The following is a 17,083-nucleotide window of genomic DNA, read 5'->3' as shown; positions in this document are numbered from 1 at the left end:
CCAATAAAAATGTCTCTATTTGGAATTTAGAAGGACCTCGTTCGAGTCGATACCAAGTTATATGGATGTGAGTGTGACATCCGTAACTAAAAATTGGCACATACACCACAATTCATTGAGAGGGAGTTGAGCAAATGGGAACAAATCAAAAAGTAGATATTTGAAAACTATTTTATGACAGCGTTTTCGTCATTGTTATGTTAAGTTGTTATCATACGCCCGGTAAAGAGTTTTTGATCGAGAAATCTTCTCTCAAGAATTCAGACAAAACAGCGAACGTTGAGTTTTGGTCGGAACATCGTATCAAAATTATTATACATTTATTTAAACACTCAACTTTGGTTATATCAAAGATGTTGAAAAAACCTTCTTTTTTAGAGATGCAGGCTAAATGTGTGAAATTGAAGCAAAATAAATACCGCTGGTCCACTGATTAAGTTAGCTACAAGTAACTTGCAAGTTCATTCGCAGAGAACTTCACACTTCTGCTATGGCATTTATTTGCACAATGTATAGAAAAAATACGATGAGTAGATAAGCAGCCAAAATAATACCACACTTCGGCATTATTGTTTAGTTGAAAAATCATATAAAGTTGGTTTAAAACCGTTTAAAACTTCGAGTAAGTAATCACAATGAGCAATAAAATCGAATTGGCATCTGAGTGATTTTAATATTTGTGGAGTTTACCAACTTAGCCTTGCTTCATACCTACGCTTGCGAAACAATTTTAAATGCCATAAGAGAAATAACGAATATGACTCCTGTTTATATTCCAAATTCTTTGGATTATATGGATGATCCGCTTAACCATCAATATGCTCTGCACAGAAAATAGGCGAGCTTTGTTAAAATCGCACCTGTTGTATCACCGTACCTCGTCTTGGTACCCCACCCGCTCTTTTATGCCCTGCTCAAATTATCGAAACAGCGCTAGTCATTCGGTACGTTTATAATTGAAACGTTCTGAGGATGGGTGTATAGCCCGAAACAGCTTCCAACATGCACGACTCAAAAAATGTTTAAATAAAAACTTTGTGTCCAAACCATTAGTGCTACCAGGTGAACGGTATATCAATTAATAAAGATGGTATATATCAAATCTATAATTAATCACTTGTCGGTCTTTCCTTGATTGCTGAATCGGGACCATTCTGAAATTAAGTTATCTTCAGAGCGACCAAGACTTTCCACCCCTCCCGGTCTTCTGCTTCTCCCATGACATAGTGAAGAATACAGAATTGTGTAAATTTAATTCCACACAGACCCCAATCATTGTTTCCCAAAATGATATTTTTTTATAAATGTCGGTACTTACTCATTGTAATAGATATAATATGTTTTGGAAAAACAATTTTGCGCCTATGTAAATATTTAGCCAAAAGCGAGTTTAAGGATCCACTCTACCCTTGAAAACGGTTAACGTAGGTGTTCCGTAATAAAAGGGTCTCTGGTGCGTCATAAAATAAGGAATACATTAAACTTGACGCTGTGAAAGTCCCTTGTGGTCGAGGTACTAATAAAAGAAATGGAAAAGTAAATGTATGCTATTTATACGTAAAAGATAAAAGAATAAGTTACGCATTTGTTTATCCTCCACTACCCACTCGCCTACGCCGCGCAGCTTTGGTAAATTATAATACTATCTCAGTCATCTATTTTATTTCAGCAATAACCACATTAAGAAAGCAATTTTTTTAATAGTACCAAAAATAATGACACCAACACAAGTTCGATAGTTTTCACTTAGAATGTTTGTCAGTTTTAGATTAGCTTTTGTTACTTACTACAATTTTTAATATTGCCTCTACGTGCTCATCTCTCTCATGGGTACTCTTAACACTTAAAGTCATGTAAATTCAGTCAAAGCACATTTGAGTGCATGGCGAGCTTCTGAGACATCCTCAGTCATAAAAAATGATGCTTCACGTCCAAACATAGGGTCCTGTGATACGCCCGATTAAGACCGGATGTGGTTTGGTGGGATCATTAACTTCAATGTCAAGAATTAATGTAATTTTAAAAAATCGTTGCCTAACACCCATCCTGACATCCAGTACGAAAGAATTTAATTTAATAAGAGGTAGGTATATGATCTGAAAATGATATCACGAATTTGTTGATCTTAAAATCTAAAAAATGTACCTATCATATCAATGAGATTTAATTTCTCTATCGCTACTGGAGAGTTATGCCAAAAAATCGTGCAAGTCACACACGTATAAGAAGTTAACTGCCGAATAGCGAAATAAAACCATATTGGCTACACACGACACACACTGCGTCCCATACTAATGGGCCAAGCAGGGGGCGAAAACTATAAAAGCGTAAAATTTGTAACAGAATATCTAATATTTCCTACATTACGACATTTCAATGATATTTGAAGGTCGTGGTTCAAAATAAATTAATATTCATCATCTAATACCCAAGAGGTAGATAGACCAAGACGCCACAAGATAGAATATGAAATGGTTAAATTCTGTGAAAGTAGAGTTCAAGGGAACCAGCGTTGCCAGATCTAGCATTTTTCGAGAGGCTAGCTTGCAAAAAAACGTATCTAGCTTGTGGCGTTTTTACTAGCATTTTTTGATACCTCCAACAGCTTTAAAAGTGCTGAAAATACGCTAGATATTTGGTTTATTTATTTTCATGCGCATGAAATTTCTGACTATCAGATACCTACTTAATGCATGTCGGTCGGTACCTATGTTAGTAGCGAGAGAAATAAAACAACATAATTAAACACTTGAAACAATATGAGCATTCATGGCCTTATAGTGAAAAGGTATCATAATTATTATATATGTGATTTAATGTATGCTTAGGCATGTGATATCAGTTTGATGATTATCGAAATGACATGAACCGAAACGTGAACACCGTTGACATAATATCGGCATTTGTTGTCAATTTTGAAATACAATATTTCTGTTAAAATGTGTGGTTTTTATAGTATGAACATTTATTCGATTTTTGCACTTTTTCGATATGCGAAAGGAAAGGTATTGGACTTCTTTCTTGGTAGAATAAATAAATTTACTGGCAATTTTATTTTGACAAAATCTAGCGTTTTTTCCCTGCCAAATAGTTTTTTTCGTACCCCGTCTGGCACGTGTTTGTCAACGACAGTTGGCAACACTGAAAGGAACTCACAGAACCGAAAGAGATATAATCAGCTTGCAGAAGCTGATATAATATTATACAGAGTATTTCACAACGTTGATGATGACTTAAAAGACAAAATGTGAAAGATTTTTTTACCTGGCAAACACCTGAAGATAAATCCTTCTATAGCCTTTTCTATCGCCATCTTCTCTCTGTGGACACCATCTCGAGACCTGAAACGAAAGGAAGATATGTATTAGGTTATGATTGAAAATTTCATAGATACAATCACCGATTGGCACCGAGTAATCGGCTCACCGCTGAGCGAGACGGGCGTAATTTCGGAACGCTTAGCGTAAATGGGAAAACGTATTGCCACACCAATATAGCAATATGTGGGTCTATTCTATGCTTATCGACCGCTAAAGTGATAAAGTGAAAAATATTATCAAACTTAGGGTAGGTTTGTATCAAAATATTAGCACTTATTGTAACAATTACACGAAGCCGGTTTTTATTGTTGCAATAAGTGCGATATTTTAACAGCAGCAAGATAGGTGCTGTTAAAATATAGCACTTATTGCAACAATAAAAACCGGCTTCGTGTAATTGTTACAATAAGTGCTAATATTTTGATACAAACCTACCCTAAGTTTGATAATATTTTTCACTTTATCACTTTAGCGGTCGATAAGCATAGAATAGACCCAATGGTGTATCGAAAGGTTTTGTGAAGCGGATTTCAAATATTCATTCAGTTTTACTCAATTTATTAATGGAGCTGATAATGGAACCGAAAATACTCAAACGTCCTGATTTCCGCAGGATTATTGCAAATAATAGTAACATAAAACCGATATTATAGAAACAAAAAATATTTTACGCAGGTTTAATACTTTTACCATTGTATATCGATTTACAATTTTAAAAAAATATATTAGGCATTTACTTTTATTTTAGATTTTCGCATCTGTCTTTCCGTGTTGATACAGATCCATGCATGGCTTTCGTCGTTTATTAGTTAGATTTACATAACATCAATATTTTATGCATCTGAGTATCTATTATATACACAAGGCTGCTTCGAGGGTAGTTTTACATTTTACATATTTATGTATTGAGGCAGTTGATTTTTACAATAAGTTAAACATCTAAACTATTAAAAAGTGCTCTTGACTGTTAACTTTTAGAGCGAGATAGACAGTTTTGACAGTTTATTATAACAATAATTATAATACCTCAATACATAAATATGATAAACTACCCCAACAGCCGCCGATAGGATGTGTATGGAATAGATGCGCTGATCAATTATGAGTTGAAATTTTGGTATCGATTCTTTTATGCAATAGGTACCGATACCGAATCAGATATTTTTTCCTCCGCGGACAAGCATCACTTTGATACCGATGATGGTTCGTTATTTTAATATGGTATGACGTCCTACTACTAAGTTTGTTTTTTTATATGGATACGTAATTGATTATGATTAATAAAGACAGAACTGTTTTTTATGGTTGTTTATTGTTTCATATATATTTTAATATTACATGATAAGCGGCTCTCGTGGTGCAGTGCGTAAGGCGCTGGCTTTCCACCCGAGAATTCTGGGTTCGACCCGGTGAGGAAACAATATTTATGTGTTTTTCTCAACGCCTGGGTGTTTGTGATTGTTCAAAATTACTAACAACCACCTTTTACGAAAAAGGAAGGACATGGTTATTAATAATTCTTAAAAAAATATATCCTACATGATAGTATGGATTTATTATATTAATAATGTAATGTCCATTACGGACTAATATAGTATGCGACGAACGATTATTCAATTGAGAGACTATTTGTGAACTGCTTGATTCAAAGGTTTGATATCGACTACTCATTATTTTTAATATAATAAGTACGTACTTCATCATCAACAGAGATCATTAGTTGTATTGTATGTACACAGATGCTACACTATAAATCAAAATGATCAATCAGAGATATTAAATCAATCATAAACTTCCATCCAGCTCCCCAATTAAGTATGTATTATTTCTGCAATTATTTACGGAAATAGAAACAATATTACGAAAAGTTTGCAACAGTGATATCGCGATAAAGATACAATCACACAATATGCAAAACAAATTGGAGTTCAATAGCCGAAAACTCGGGATTGTTATTCAATGCAAGTTTTTTGTTGGGATGCGGAAGACTGCCAACATGATTCAATGAATTTCGCAAAAAAAATATATCTGAAGGCTGCAGCTAGTAAAAATTTCATTTTTTATCGGTACGATATTATATTACGAAATTAAGACAACATAATTATTGTTATCGACTTACAGTTCTCATGAGAAAAAAAAACATTATTAGTTAGATATATTAGAGATTAATAATAACAAGCCGGTCTTCCAAGTGAATGAAAAATAGCGAAGGCTAGATCAAATTTGCAAGCTGGAATTATATATCAGTTAAGTACATAATTACATAATTTGGCAGGTGGCATATAAACTAAGTTTTAAAATATAATGGACTACTATTATAATAAAGAGAATAGTGCCTACCGTTTGAATTACAAGCATCGATTACTACCAGGACAACATTCAGATATAAAATCTCGATAAGTAAAGTCTTTTTTGTCAACTAATTTGCAGACATCCTGGCAAAGTAGCACAATTTGGATTTAGTTCATTTTTCAATCACTGTTTATCAAAGAATGAAATTTATGTTCAACAGAACAAGACGTATATGAGCAGGATCGTTTATTCTCCATAATGTGCTGATTCCATTAGTGCAGTGTTCCCAGAAACTTATAATTTTAACTATAAAATTTTCGCAGCAGATTGAAGAAAACTTACAAACATAATATACCTAGCAACCTAAATCAAGACAAACATTTTCCTGATTTTATTCTAAAAAAAAGTCTGTCCAAAATCCAATTAATTTTTTCATTCCGGGAGATTTTCTTCCCAGAAAAAAATACGTCTAGAACAGTGGTTCCCAAAGTTGACTGGGCTCCGACCCATCTAACAAAAAATTCCAATCTTGGGACCCACCTCTTAGCTGTCTTAGAGAAAAGAGGGCATAAATATTGGTTATGCTCAGATTCTCTAGTGGCGAGTCGTGGAACTACTTAATGCTGTCTTATTTGTAATAATTGAATGAACATTTGTAACAATATGAATGAAAGACTGTTGAAATAAGAAACACAACTTAAATAAAAAAAAATATTACTTAAATACCTACACCGGCAAGGTTTTAAGTTATTTCAATGGGAAGGATGTATTTGTTTCTTATTTTTTTTCATTACAGTTTTAGCATCAACTTCAACTTTAGTTACTTTTAATCGAAGTGAGTTTGATATATCCAATTTATTTCGGTATTTAGTTTTAATGTTAACCATAGCCGAAAATCCGACCTCACATAGATATGAGGTAGTAAAGAGGAGAAGGACTTTCATAGCTTCATCGAACAGGCAAGGATAATTATCAGCAACTGAGAGCCAGAATTTAGTTAACTGTTTACGATTGAAACTATTTTGCAGTGGCGTATCTTCTGATAAATCAATGAGTTCTTCACTTGATTTTGTTGACATACTAGTTGGTAAGTCGTCTTGAAATGGGTTACAAATCCAACGCAACGAATCAAACTTTTTCATCTCTTCCCCAAAATAGTCGTCAAAGTTATTTATTAACAGTGATAAATGGCTGGAAATTTCAGACAGTACGTTCATCTTAGGCTGCACTTGGTTTTCAATAATAAAAGTTTCAAGTGTTTCAAAACAATCATACTTGCCATTCTCAATACAACTTTTCCACAACATAAGCTTTTTCCAGCTGCCATCTGTAGTGCATTGGCAATTCAAATTATTATTATTTTATCACAATATTTACCGTAACTTAAGTTTATTTCAATTTTTAGGAATTATAAATAGCTGAATGAAATATCAAATTTATCACTTCCTATTTTTTTAAATTCATGTATACAGTGGCGAGGGCCCACTCAATATTCGCTCGCGACCCACTGGTGGGTCGCGACCCATAGTTTGGGAAACCATGGTCTAGAAGGAAACCAAGAACGTTTTATTTATCATTCCTTCCGAAAAAAACCGTGTGATCGGTTTTAAGGGCCAAAACAAAATGCCGTCTAATACGAATCCGAGTTCGCAACATACCTGCCAATTGCTCGTTAAACACCGATTCAGAATCTTTGTATTATATAGTAATTCATTGAATACAACAATACCTACTGTGTACATATTAGGTACCTACTTATTCATAAAATGAAAAAAGATTTTCTTAGCTTTAATATATATCTATAGTAGGTACTAGGTACCAATAAGGTTCAAGTTTTTTTAAACTAAATAAATATTGTAAATACCGGAGGTAAAGATACATGAAGCCTGAAGATTCCAAAAGACATAACTTAGATAACAAAAATAATAAGTATACATGACTATGTAGAACGTTTATATATAAATATTTTAATGTCTGCTCTGTTTAGTGTTTGGTATGTATTGAATGATACTTTTATATTGTATGATTAATACGTATAGTAAAAACCCTTCATAGTAAGAGACGTCATTGATGTTTCAAAAGCTATTCGTCAAAATTAATATTTTATAACAAAATATCTCCACAAAAATAATCCCGGCATACAAAGCAAACCGAATATCGTCAAAAGAGAAAAAGACATTCCGAAGAATTTGATAGAAAGGGGAAAGAAGGACGAATTGGGAAAACCAATGAAAGACGAAAAGAGGATATGGGGGATGGGGGCGAAGGCTGGCAAGTAATAAAAGAGACGGAGTCATCTCTTAGCGGGGGTTTAGCGACATGAATAATACAAAACGTAAAGCCTTAAGAAAATATTTTTTTAATCCAGAATGAGATTATTTCTCGTGATCGGGTTATCTGAGATATTTAATTAAAGAAGAAGAATATGTACCTACCCTTTCCAATGACAGATAATATTATGTCAATTGAAATACCTACTTATTACTTACGTTGAGTTTTCGTAAAATTACGATGAATTTATGTTGTTGTAAAAATGTAAAGACTGTTAATACTTACCCAATCCAAACCAAGACACATTATGTGCGTAAACATTTGTATAAATAAATAAATACATTAGAAATGTTTAAACACAAAAAATAATTATCTTTTTCTATATTCTAACATACAATTATTAACGTACTTACTGGCAAACAAGTAAGCGTGGCCATAGTTGGGGAGAAAAATTTGTTTCATTGGAGGTAGCGACGCGTGGTCTTGTGGATTGTAGTTTTTATTAAAGCTCGCAATTTTGCATAAATTAAAATGACTAAACTGAAGTTGGTAGGAATATTTGCAGGTGTGGTCGTGTGTTGAGTTTCGTATAAAATATTGTGCATGTGAATTTATTTAAATTGTTTACAAAGTTTACAAACCATTTTATATGATATGAACTAGGCAACAACTAGAACAAGAGGCAAGCATACAGAAAATTTGTTTGGAAGAAGTCCATTTTGAAAAATATCTTATTTTTTATTGACTTTTAAGGCCACGAGATGGAGCGGGGTTAACAAAATGTAGCAGGTGCCACTGACTTCCATATTGACCACGCCTACTACTTACAGATTTTCGGCACGTCAACCGCAGAATATCGCATTTTCCAGGTACTCTTCATACCCAGACACTTCACAATTTGAATCTAGCGATAAACATCTGACCTGTAGATACAACTACAGGTGTTCACCTACGTGTTATTGCGACCTGTCGCATTCACAAGTGGCTATCGAATTCGAATGGTTTAACAGTCATAATTAAAGCAAACATTGGTTCCCCATATATTTATATCAATTTATGAGTGCCAGGAGTCTTCAAATGGCCACAGGTCTTGTGTGTCATAGAATGCCGAGAGGAGTGGAGCCAACCCGTTCAGAAGGCTGTTCGACAGCCAAATCACCCAAGTCATGATCCTCATTCATGAGGTAATGATGAAGAATCTTCTTCTTTCTTCTTCTTTCTTTGCCCATATCCGCCCCTTAACTGGAGCATATGGACACCACGCGGCGCCTCCAAGAATCCCTGTCGCTCGCCAGTCTTCTTGCTTCGTTCCAGGTCAAACCAGCATCCCGTAGCTCCGCCGTATACACTCTGTAGATTGTATTTAGCGGCCTTCCAGGACGCCGGAATCCGGTCGGCTTGAAGAACAGGCAAGCCAGGTTAAAGTTCTCTTCTGGTATCCGCAGCACGTGGCCGAGCCAGGTCCAACGTCGCCTCTTCACTTTCAGCGTGATGAGAGGCTGCTTGGTACGTTCTCTTATCTCCTCGTTGCTCCTAAAGTCATACCACCGCACACCCAGTATTCGTCGCAAACATCTGTTTTCGAAGCTCAGTATACGGTTGCTCTGAGCCTTCGTAAGGTGCCATGATTCGCTACCGTAAAGCAGCACCGTCAGAATGCAAGCGTCGAATAGGCGGCATTTGGTTTTGACCGAGTACAATCGTGAGTCCCAGACATTTCGCATCGAGTTGAATGTTGCTCCAGCCATTCCCATTCGGATAGCGAGCTCTTTCTGCAAAATGCCATCTCCCGTGATGTGTACCCCCAGGTACTTGAAGCTGTCGACGCTCTCGATGCTCTGTCCATCGCTAATCAGAGGGAAATCTGGATCAGGACAGGTGCTATTGCACAAGACGTTGGTTTTCTTCGCGTTGATTTTCAAACCAACGCGAGAGGAGTTGTTATGCAACCTGTCGATTGTCTCTTGAATGCCCTCGATTGAGTTGTCGAATAGGACAGCATCATCGGCGTATTCCAGGTCGCATAGCTTCACCGTGGGGGTAACAGGTATGCCTCGGTCGGGTGGTATTGACTTCCGTAGTATGAAGTCAAAGAGAATGATAAAGAGAAACGGTGCAAGGACACAACCCTGTCTGACTCCGGTCGTGACCCCGAACCATTCCGTGACAGTGTCTCCAATTCTGACACAGCATTCGCTATTCTCGTGCAGGGTTTTGATTATGGCAATGATCTTGGGAGGGATCCCGTATGCTCCCAGTATCATCCAGAGGGAGGGGCGGTGCGGACTGTCGAAAGCCTTCTCATAATCCACAAAACAGCAGGCCATCGGACTGTTCAACTCATGGCTCTGCTGGAGAAGACATCGAAGGTTGTGGATTTGGTCTGCACACGCTCGACCAGGTAGAAACCCGGCTTGGTTTTTCCTGAGGACGTGCATTATTGGGTCCCTTATTCTCATCAAAATGATGTTTGCCAAAATCTTTCCCGGAACACTGAGTAGCGTAATGCCTCGGTAATTGTCGCAGCTTAGAGGGTCACCTTTTTTAAGAAGTGTGATGATTTCACCGTTCACCCAGTCCCTTGGGCAGCGCTCTTCTTCCCACACCTTTGTCATCAGATGAAACATAGGGTGCAGGATTGCGCTCAAGCTGTACTTGAGGAATTCAGGATGAATCCCGTCTCCCCCCGGTGCCTTTCCGTTCTTGAGCCTTTTCACAGCCGATTTTATCTCGGTGTGCGTGGGCGGGCAATCGGAAATGTCGGTCGCTCGGGGAATGTCCAAAAGTAAAGCTTCCGCAGATATGTCAAAGGGATCCAAGGGGGGTGGGCGGTTCAGCACTCCGCAGAAATGATTCTTCCAAATCTTCTTGACGCATTCTGCGTCAGACTCTATTGCTCCACTGGGACCACGAATGGCTCCGGGAGTCGGTGGTCGCCTGCCGCAGACTTCACGGGTGATTCGGAAGAGTTTCCTGGTGTCATTTCTGCTTGCTGCCTCCTCTGCCGCTTCAATTTGCCGGTTCATAAAATTGCGCTTGTCCAACCGCACGGATCGTTTGACTACCCTGTCTTGGGTCTGGTAGTCAGTCCGGCGGTCCTCGGTTCGGTCGGGGTCTCTCTCCTCGTCTCTCAGGGCTTTCAGCCTGGCTCGTTCACCAATTTCAACCCACGTTTCGTCAGACATCCACTTTGGCTGCTCACTCCTTCTGGTACCAAGGACGGTACGAGCCGACGACACAATCGCACTCTTTATGAGGCTCCAGTCCGCCTCAATGAGGTCGGATTCAGATTTGTGCCGCTCGTAGATACGATCTACACTATCTCGTACAGCAGTTTCGAAGTCGGTCCGAATTCTTCGGCGTCGGAGCTTCTCAACGTCAATTCGTTCGCACTTTGGAGGCCTCGCCTGGCGACTGAGTTTTACTCGGATGTTTCCAATAAGTAACTCATGATCGCTATGGATATCGGCGCCTCTGTAAGTACGCACGTCGAGAAGTTCCTTTCGGTGCTTCAAGCTGTATAAGAAGTGGTCAATCTGCGTCCTCGTGCGTCCATCAGGAGACGTCCACGTATATTTGTGAATGTCTTTGTGGGGAAAAACAGTGCCTCCGATTGCAAGCTCGTTCAGAGTGGCGAATTCTACGAGCCGCTCACCATTATCGTTGGGGTCACCGAGGCCGTGTCGTCCCATCACCGTGGGGCCAAGCACCGGGTCTGCTCCTACTCTCGCATTATAATCCCCCATTACAATCACGCGGTCTCTTCGGGGGATGGCGGAGACTGCCGCGTGGAGAGAATCGTAAAAAGCATCCTTTGTCTGCGCGTCGGCATCCTCAGTGGGGGCGTAGCACTGAAAGACGGTCAAGGAGCTACCAGGCGTCTTGAAGGAGGCACGTATCAGTCTCTCCGAGATTGGTTCCCATTTTACGAGGCAACGGGCCGCTCTCTTTGACATCAACACTGCCACTCCCTGGCGATGGTATTGCTCCTGACCTGAGTAGACAATAGAGTAACCCTCAATCAACTTTCTCCCGGCTCCTTTCCAGCGCACTTCGCTCAGCCCTAGGATGTCCACACCATAGGTGTGCATGATGCGTGTGGCGTGCAGGTCCTTTCCGGGGGTACGCAGGGTGCGAACATTATATGTCCCAATGCGCATACTCGAGTTGTTAGAGAGGATTACTCTACCTGTTTCATTGTCCATTTCCATGCAAGGTCGTCGTTTTACAGAGCCGGTTGTCGTCCGAGGCTGCTGTGTAGGTGTTTTGTTAATCTGTTTCGTTTAAGGAGGCAAGGTGATTAGCCCAGCGCTCCCGAGGCCTGAGCCACGAGGGCCCTGAAGGTCGGCTCGACCAGGTTTTTCTGTCGGGGATTTCCTTCCCTTAGCCAGAAGGCCAGTTTTATGGCGCCGGTCACTCGCCCTTCGCCCCCTGCTGTTAGCTACAGCGTACGCTGCATTGCCCGGAGGTCGCCACGGGGAGGCCAGCAGATGGGACTTGCTGGCAGTTTGGCATTTCCCAACTTTTGCTATGAACACATCTACTGGCGTCAATGTGTCCACTTGGGGCCGACCAGCCGTTGACCACCACTTGGGGCCGACCAGCCGTTGACCACGTTGATGAAGAATATTAACATAATATTCCATATAATACCTACTGACCATTTCTTTTATTCAACGAATAATTCAGAAGATTTGAGAATGTAAAATTCTATATAATATTTTTTAAGGCATTTAATTGATACATATTGACCTTGATTTAATATACAAAAACCGATAGCCAACTCTAGTTAAAATCGTCGTAATTAAGTATGTCATGTTTTAGAGGACATTGTAGATATAGCACTACAATGCCCTAAATATGAACTTCACAGAGTACAGATGCTAATTGCGGATATCTATGAGAATGTCGACGAATTGAAGGGTGTCCTGGCGGTGGGTAAGACGGAAGAGCTAGGCAAAATTGTAAAGTTATTTAACAGAATAGGAGTGAGGACCTGATCGACGGATCCCATTCTAGAAGAGAATAGGCGATATGACAGCGAGTCGCAGTCAAAGCCTCGGTAAAATCACAAAAAAAAAGTAGGGATGCCGGTGGCTTAATTGAAAAAGCACACTGGCACAAATCCAGCAGTTACAGATTCAAGTCCCATCGGGTGTAGTATTTTGTTTCTAAAAAAGATTTTTTCTAGTGGGCATATGCATGGGATGTTTTCAAATTATGTATATGTTCAACATAATATTCTATGTATCTAAATGGTTTGTATATTTTCTATTTCTGGGGGTGTCCGGTCCCAAAAGTCTCCACCCCTATTGTGTGCTAGCATTGTTACCAATGTACCTACTCAAACGTTAAATAATCATCGCATCCATAGATAACACAGACACAGCAAAGTACAAGTTAACGGTGGTATAATTAGGAGCATGTTAAGACATTCCCTCGCACCTACACCTGTCTGGAGATATCACTTCCTTGACGAGGGCCTTATCTCGGCGATGACAGCGCCGTCAAATAATGTGGAATGTAGATAGTTCGTAATGTATAACCATAATAATATATATCTACATCCACATCTGTATGTGCGGTATTTAGGGTTTCAGAGAATAGTCTGATCTAGGAAGGTAAATAATTATAATCCTACGCGAAGCATTAGGGATGGGTAAGTATTTATTATAATTTTCATCTACAATCTAGGTATTTATGTGGGCCGTAAATACATAGTACCTAGATTAGTATTGCGATTGGGAATTGCATAACAAATGCATCAAAAATCTTCAACTGTGATTTTCAAATATTGCTATATATTTTAGCGAATTTCGTTTTTGGTTTGAATTGTACTGACAGAACAGATAATAGATATAATTCCGATAGGCTATATATATATATAACAATACAGTAAATTTTTACGCAGGGTTTTGAATGTATGAGTGTCCTACGAAAATGAACCACGCATTATAGACGTGCAATAGTGTGTGTAATACACCAATATTAAATGAGCGTCAATGCATAAACCGAGAGCAGTTGTCAGTATTCGACGTATGACGTATTCTTGACACGTGTTTGAATTTATCCCGTATTCTTCCTTACTCGAGATCGGTTGCCTGCTTCTCCTTACCCGTTAGGTATTTCAGTTCCCATTATTTCTGAGTTCCCTGATTGTACATAAACATACAAAAACCTATAATCCTCTATAGTTAGGTTCCGATACGAGCGAATTTCTCAGCGATTTCGTCAACAAGGGTTGAGACGTATACTACAAAATTATGTAGAACCTTGGACTCTTGGGCTAAAATCGCGTGTACAAAGAAATAATATATTAAGTGACGTCATGCAAAAAGAGTTATATATAAATTCATTAGTTGCGTTAAGAAACTGATGTTTTAACAATAAAAAAACTTAAAAGAATATACCTCATAATACATAAAAAAGTCCAAACTTTTTGAAACGACTGCCTTGGCTACATTAAACAGTTACCTACCCATCTTACGTTTCATAAAATCAAGTGAAAATAAATTACCACCACCAAAATTTCTCTCTGAAATAGATATTTTTTTATGAAGTTTTTGTTGTCAGTAATTTGATATCTTGTTATTGTTGCTGGGTAATGGAAAGAAAATTGGCGCCAAAGGTGACTGATTTTAAATAAGTTTCTATTATGCTCATTGAAAATTCTTCGTGGTATAAATTATAATAATTTTGATTGCAAAGCTACTACCTACTAATTTGCGTGGAATAGTGTTTAAATATTAAACTGTTTAAAAATTTAACAAAAAATTTCGAAATTTGAAAATGGTGTGAGTAAAATTCAATTCTTTATAATTCGATTGATTTTCAGTTTGTGTATGTATTGTATGCTGCCAAATACTGATTTGAAGTCAAACTTGACATTTTGTAATTGGAAGCCTGTAAAATCCCAAAATGGTGGTCACAGTGTCAATTTTCTATACCTAATAATAAAATTACTGACTGATTTTTAGTTTAAACATGTATATATCTTATGGCGTATTCGAAGGTAAACTTGATATTTTGTAATTGGAAACCCATAAGATACCAAGAAACACACTGTTGTATAATTTTAAACATTCTTATAGCTACCTCTAGTATTCTCGATATTTCTATACGGAGTCGAGTCGTGGACCCTGAAGGCAAGAGAACGGAAGGCAATTGATGCCTTTGAGATGTGGTGTTGGCGCCGAATGCTTCGCATTTCTTGGACGGAGCACAGGACGAACCAGTCAATCATCCAGAGACTGAAGTTAAAGGAACGACTATCGACGATATGTCTGAGAAGAATTCTGCAGTTTTTTGGACATATTGTCAGGCGCGGACCGGACAACCTGGAGAGACTGGTAGTTTTGGGTAGCCTCCAGGGAAGGCGAAGCAGAGGAAGAGCGTCTGCGCGATGGAGCGACCAAGTGAAAGAGCTGACTGGGGGCACCATCCATTCTGCCCTGAGAGAAGCGGAAGATCGAGAAGGATGGAAAGTCTTGGTCGCTCAAAGGATGGCGAAATATAAGTGTGGTCACGATCCTCAGCCATGAGTGCACGACCAAGAAGAGATACCTACCGCATTATTTATGGGATGACCCAATGCATTATCTTGCAAAACTACTTCATCGGAATTTGTTCATTTACCTACGTACAAATTCAATCAAAGTTTTGTAAAAAAAAATGTAATACGATAATCAATGAAAAATGGTATAAAAAAAATCTTTAAATTTCGGACGTGTGATGTTCGTTTAACGAGGGCAATTCTAAAATTCTATGTTTTACATCATTAGTCAAAACTGGCTAAGTATGACTTGAAATTTCATCAGTAAGAAAAGAACATTTTTCTTGAAAGCAGACACTTCGTTCAGTATTAGTAAGTACTATTTCAACTGACTGATTCATTACAGACGGCTTACTGAGTCGTAAACAAGTGAATCTCCGTTCGGTTTGACTAATAAAAATAATACAACCCACCAGCTTCAGTATGCGAATTCTTCAAGACGGAGTCTCAGTATTATGAGTCTGCCGGTATGACACATAGTGTGTCCCTAAAGTTCCATTCGTAGTCCCATAGACGCAGTGTCGGATGATACAGTATCCCATATACGCATCGGAAATCCCAGAGGGATGAAAACATAAGCTATCCTCCTTTAGGATGACGCAGAATAAAAATATTCGAATCACTTATTTACTTGTTTCAGCGATGTATTCCGTGGAATAATTTTGAAGAAATATATATATTAAAGTAAAACAAAGTATATAATGTTAGAATTAAACAATTTAATTAAGGTTTCAAATTATTTGGTAAGTATATATATGCAATTTTAGCAAGTATTTTAATAAAAATCTAGCAAGTATTTATAAAAATGTACTTAGCTTAAAAAATATATTAATATGATTTCTGTAATATTTGTAGTACCTACCTAGATTACCTATATTTTTGATCAATTATTAATTTAATCTTTGAGGTTATTCGCATTTATTGTGTGAAATGTCCATCTAGCTCTTTTTTCTGCACCTGTGCGACTTCTTAGTTGATCTTCTTTTAATAATAATGTAATCATAAATAGTTTGTTCTTACCGATATACATGAATGCATAGACTAATATACTTTATAATATGCGATAATGGTAACCCTAAAATGCCGTGCGCCCCATTAAATGTTTTTTACTTTTCATACTATCAAAATAATAATGGATATTGGTTTTATCTATTGGCCCATGTCATTTAAATAATGATTATTTATTGTTACTACTGATTTTTGAATATTATTTCTTGCTGTACCAATATTTTACATTCAACATTAAAACTGGAGGGCTTATACCGATACTTTGAAATAAATACTTACCATTCATTTAAAATTCTGACAGTTGTTATTTAAAAACTTTTCAAAATTGTCTATTTATAATAGGCACACCTTTAATTAATTCCACGATCAATTTGCATTTTGCATGGCGAGGAAAGGAGAATGAATTGGGATAAACCATCAGATAATTTCCATGAGTATGACATTTTTAATATTACGTGTAATTATTAGATCAATATTAACCGTACTTAATGGTGCATTAATTGACTTATATTACAGGCATTTGATGTATCCTATAATCTATATTATGTATTTATTAAATAAGGTAACACAAAAGGGGTTGCAGCGTATCTAATAGTTTACTAAAATCTAAAATGAAATGGCAACTCGAATTCGAGATAAG

The 17,083-nt window shown here is 37.7% G+C and overlaps 1 protein-coding gene across 1 annotated transcript in view; it reads right to left on the bottom strand.

Annotated features, from left to right (window-relative positions):
- The window catches only part of LOC147077731 (uncharacterized), a 332,063-nt gene that overhangs the window by 257,063 nt on the left and 57,917 nt on the right, over positions 1 to 17,083 (bottom strand). The window contains exon 2 of the mRNA XM_085960707.1: positions 3,265 to 3,341. The gene's annotated coding sequence lies outside the window, so the exon portion shown is untranslated. The remainder of the gene's footprint in view (positions 1 to 3,264; positions 3,342 to 17,083) is intronic.

The sequence above is a fragment of the Rhyacophila brunnea genome, unplaced genomic scaffold (assembly GCF_057557595.1).
Source record: "Rhyacophila brunnea isolate RB1 unplaced genomic scaffold, BYU_Rbru_1.0 scaffold_12, whole genome shotgun sequence".
NCBI lineage: Eukaryota > Metazoa > Arthropoda > Insecta > Trichoptera > Rhyacophilidae > Rhyacophila > Rhyacophila brunnea.
This window is presented reverse-complemented; position numbering and strand designations above follow the sequence as displayed.